Genomic DNA, 6,006 nt, shown 5'->3' with positions numbered 1-6,006 from the left:
ATGTATGTATGTACATATATATATATGTATGTACATATATATATATGTATGTACATATATATATATGTATGTACATATATATATGTATGTACATATATATATATATATATATATAGTGGTTGACAAATCACCAAAAAATCTACTCGCCACACAAAAAAATCTACTCGCCACCTAGTACCAAATGTGTGCTGCTTGGGCCAATATTTACTCGCCCGGGGGTTAAATCCACTCGCCCGGGGCGAGCAAATGTATAGGTTTGTCGTATATATATATATATATATATATATATATATATATATATATATATATATATATATATATATGTGTGCTGTGTGCTGGGTGATAATGGGGAAAGACGGGGTTGCAGACCTGCCTAAGACATGCAGATGAGCATACAGTTGTATTTACACATATATATATATATATATATATATATATATATATATATATATATATATATATATATATATCCAATAAAGATTATCACTTGTGAGCACATTCACATGTCTTAGACAGGTCTGCACCCCTGCCTTTCACCATTATCCCCAGCATACAGTGCTCCCACTGCAGCAAGGGATTCTGGGAAATGGCATGCAAATGAGAACACAATGTGTCACCTTTTGCCTGGAATATCCATAAATGGGCTCCATATGTATGGATATTCCAGGCAAAAGGTGACCCATTGTGTGCTCATTTGCATGTCATTTCCCAGAATCCCTTGCTGCAGTGGGAGCACTATGCTGGAGATAATGGTGAAAGGCAGGGGTGCAGACCTGTCTAAGACATGTGAATGTGCTCTCAAGTGATATTATTTATTGGATATATGCTAACGTTGGAGGTTTTTTGTTGCCTTTTTCACCCACCATAAATTTAAAATGTAATGGTATATATACTGTATAGACACACAAAAGGAAGTGCAAGCTCTATAGCGTGACTGTGTGAAAATAGGGGATTTATTATTATTATTTATTAAAAGGAGAGAAGCACGATCTTTAGGACCTGCATTCAGGTGAAAATAATGAGCATGTTAGAGAAAATCTCTGCGCGGTAGATGTCACCAGACGGGAACGTTAGTCTCGTTCATCAGCTCCTACCACGGGTAGATTACACCATGCGAGGTGAAACCGTAGCTGTACGAAGCGGCTCCCCATGTCCTGCATCATGCGGCGTGTAGAAAACAGCTGGGTACTCGCGATCAGCTGTTGGTTCCCAGGGAAGAGCAGACCCTCCTCCCGTAACCAGCCACGCTATGAAATTAGCGCTTCCGTTTGTTTTTTGTTTGTAGGTATTCTTGTGGTTGGCTATACCACTAAAGAAGCTGCAGTGTTCTCCAAGGGACTCGCTTGTCAGAAACTGGATTTTCTTCTTCTCAAAACCATTTGTGGAACTGGTTGGAACCTTTGGGACTTATTCCACTTTCACTGTATATTGTGTTTGTTATCACTGTGATTTTTAAGGTATTGTAATTCATTAATCACTATGTTTTCACTTGTTACACATTCAAAACTATTATTATTAATATTCACTATATTAATACATTCTCACATATACATTTATATTATCAGTAACCACTTTTAGTGCTACTCTGTTTGTTGTTTTGTTTGTTTTGTTTGTAATATTATATATATATATATATATATATTAAAAAAAAAAAAGGACAGGCACTCCTATATGCAAAAAGGTCTAATGTATTGACTCAGTGTTTCGGTCCCCACTGGGAACTTTCTCAGTGGGGACCTAAACTTTGAGTCAATAAATTTCCCCTTTTTGCATATAGGAGTGCCTGTCCTGTTTTCCTTTGTCTGTATTTTTTTGGACTGTATGCACCCTCCTTTTATTTTTTATTCTGTTTTGTGTGTGCCCCGTTTCTGACTTATAATAATATATATACACATTGAATTTTTTATTAGATAGTAATTTTTCCTCTTAGGAATTTGCGGATACTTTGTTTCTTTACCATGTTTTGCACCTGGGAGACTGATAAATAGGCCTTACAGGCTTTAATACTTGAAAACGAGTGGTAACTCTCAGTGTGTACTTCCTAGTAAAACATTTGATAAATAAATACATTTAATGAAGTCTCACTAGTACCAGCTATTTTATCCCCCCATAGAAGTGCCAGTTTTGGTAGGGATCTCATTCACTTGTACGGCCTTATGAATGCAGACATGGAAATTGAGTGGACTTCCTAAATTCAAAGAAAGGTCTGCTCAGATCAAAGTTATTAGGGGGTTAAACCTCACAGAGTGGTGCTCAACTTCTGAATACTAAGTAGAAATTAACCTGCACAGAGCCATATATTTTAGGACTGTGATGAATTCTTATTGACTTTTTATTGTGTATGAATCTGGAGATTTTGCTTTAAAAAAAATATGTTTTGCAGAATATATTTAATAAATGAATGTTGGTATTTTGATCATGTACAGTATGTGTGAGTATTTCCTCTTTATGCTTCTATCTGTTTTTTTCTACCTAGTAAAGAATTCTTTCTCAAAGTTGCTAAAGACAAAGGTTAGGATGGAATAGAATCCAAGCCAACCAGTGTAGGTACTGTAGTATTGAGAAATGCTGCCGTCTATTTGCACCTGATAGTCACACAGTGATGAGAAGTGAGCGGTGTTATTATCTACTGACAACACAAAGAAAGCATTAGAAGGCACTTCATGGGAACATGTTTGGAATCCCCAGCAAGATACGTAATGATAAGAACTCGGTACTGGGGAATCTTGCTGTGCTGTCAGATATCATCTTCATTGATGGAGCTTCTCAATGTTGAGGGGGAAAAAAATTCAGTGGTTACCCTAAAAAGTAATTATTTTCCTACAAAAATAAGAGGTTTATATAAACGCATAATATATTTTGAGGGCGTAATTTAAGCCACATGATTACTGATGAGTCTTTTCCATCACAGCCACATTAAAGATCAAAGAACAGCACAGCTCTTAAACATTTGTGAAACACTCCAAATTGGTACAAAATCTTGACACTGTGAGGGCTCATTTGCATGTTATTACCCAGAATCCTTGGCTGCAGGGGAAGCACTGTATGCTAAGAGATAATGGGGAAAGGCAGGGTGCAGACCTGTCTGAGATGTGAATGTGCATACAAGTGGTATTTTTATTTACAGTACAATATCTTGCAAACACTTTGACCTTAATTTGTTTTATGAAACTGAAATGCCATATATCATGCTACATTTCAGCATTTTTCTGTCTTCTTCGTGCTACTGTGTTTCAAAGCTGAATATACTAAGTTAATTGCTTATGTAACGCAATCTTGCCCTTTCTCTGTTCTGCAACTAGCACAGGCCTTCCACTTTGGGGATCTTTATTCTGCACCTCTGCAAATGTACCTGTATATTGTCAATGCCTCACAGAAAATCAAATAGTTGATATTCAGTATATACCAACCCAAGAGTGTAGGGAACATTATAAGTTGGATAAAGTTAAAACATTTACATTTTTTACATCTTCAGATATGTCGTCTTTTAGCTACCCCACTGGAATTGTGGATTCAGTTAAATTATTTGGTTTCTGCTAATATGATTCATCATACAACCTGCAATTTTGCAGAATAATTTCACTCAAAGCCACCAATATCCCGAGCAAAAAATAATGATATCAATAACAGGCTCAAGTGTATTTTCTTTTTAATGTCAATATGACGTACCTTTTTTTTTTTTATTGAGGTTCATATGCACTTGTTCCTCTTAGCACAGCTGTTTATTTGTTTTTACTTTGCCTCCTAGTGATGGGAATGAGAGCTCTCCACCGATAAAATCCGCCTTTTCAACCCCTCTACTTTCAAAAGCACATGGAACATGAAGTTGTCTATATACTCTCTAGAATGTCTTCAGTTCTTTTTATAGCTTGCTTTGAGTCAGGGTGTGTAGACGTGTTAGATTTCACTTGAGAGTCTGAAACTAAAATAGTTCCCATTGCAGTACAACATTTATGTACCCATCTGAATTTGCAGTACAATAGTAGTTCATTTAATAATCCATTCAGCACCACAAAAATAGTTACTTTTACCCTATATAACTAGGGTTGCCAGACAGCTTCTCCAAAAATACTGGACACAATGGTAAAAGGTGCGACACGCAAGAGAGAAACACACCTTTCTCCACTCCATGCTGTTTTCTCCTCTCCTTAGCCCCACCCCCAAGCTCCTGACACATCCTCCTGATTGGCTGCATTACCCAGCAGCAGCCAATCAGAATGGAGGAAGATCAGTCCCCTAGAAACAGCCCTGCTCTCCTGCTCTGGGAAATCCCGCGGCATCCCAAGCCGGTCACGTCACTATGTCCAGAGAAGTAAGACCGGTATACACATACACGCCCAGAGAGGTAATACCGGTATACACATACACGCCCAGAGAGGTAGTACCATATACACATACACGCCCAGAGCGGTAATACCGTTATACACATACACGCCCAGAGAGGTAATACCGGTATACACATACACGCCCAGAGACGTAATACCGGTATACACATACACGCCCAGAGAGGTAATACTGGTATACACATACACGCCCAGAGAGGTAATACTGGTATACACATACATGCCCAGAGACGTAATACCGGTATACACATACACGCCCAGAGAGGTAATACTGGTATACACATACACGCCCAGAGAGGTAATACCGGTATACACATACACGCCCAGAGAGGTAGTACCGTATACACATACACGCCCAGAGAGGTAATACCGGTATACACATACACGCCCAGAGAGGTAATACCGTTATACACATACACGCCCAGAGAGGTAATACCGGTATACACGTACACGCCTAGAGAGGTAATACTGGTATACACATACACGCCCAGAGAGGTAATACCGGTATACACATACACGCCCAGAGAGGTAATACCGGTATACACATACACGCCTAGAGAGGTAATACTGGTATACACATACACGCCCAGAGAGGTAATACCGGTATACACATACACGCCCAGAGAGGTAATACTGGTATACACATACACGCCCAGAGAGGTAATACCGGTATACACATACACACCCAGAGAGGTAAAACTGGTATATACATACACGCCCAGAGAGGTAATACCGGTATACACATACACGCCCAGAGAGGTAGTACCGGTATACACATTCACGCCCAGAGAGGTAATACCGGTATACACATACATGCCCAGAGAGGTAATACCGGTATACACATACACGCCCAGAGAGGTAGTACCGGTATACACATTCACGCCCAGAGAGGTAATACCGGTATACACATACACGCCCAGAGAGGTAATACCGTTATACACATACACGCCCAGAGAGGTAATACCGGTATACACATACACGCCTAGAGAGGTAATACTGGTATACACATACACGCCCAGAGAGGTAATACCGGTATACACATACACGCCCAGAGAGGTAATACCGGTATACTCATACACATCCAGCGAGGTAATACCGGTATACACACACACGCCCAGAGAGGTAATACCGGTATACACATACATGCCCAGAGAGGTAATACCGGTATACATACACGCCCAGAGAGGTAATACTGGTATATACATACACGCCCAGAGAGGTAATACTGTTATACTCATGCACATCCAGCGAGGTAATACCGGTATATACACACACGCCCAGAGAGGTAATACCGGTATACACATACACGCCCAGAGAGGTAATACCGGTATACACATACACACCCAGAGAGGTAATACTGGTATATACATACACGCCCAGAGAGGTAATACCGGTATACACATACACGCCAAGAGAGGTAATACCGGTATACTCATACACTCCCAGAGAGTTAATACCGGTATACACATACACTCCCAGAGAGGTAATACCGGTATACACATACACGCCCAGAGAGGTAATACCGGTATACACATACACGCTCAGAGAGGTAATACCAGTATACTCATACACTCCCAGAGAGGTAATACCGGTATACACATACATGTCCAGAGAGGTAATACCGGTATGCACATACACGTCCAGAGAGGTAATACCGGTATAC

This window comes from Ascaphus truei, chromosome 12 (assembly GCF_040206685.1).
Source record: "Ascaphus truei isolate aAscTru1 chromosome 12, aAscTru1.hap1, whole genome shotgun sequence".
Classification (NCBI taxonomy): Eukaryota; Metazoa; Chordata; class Amphibia; order Anura; family Ascaphidae; genus Ascaphus; species Ascaphus truei.
The sequence above is the reverse complement of the archived record's forward strand: the minus strand, read 5'-3'. Positions refer to the sequence as shown.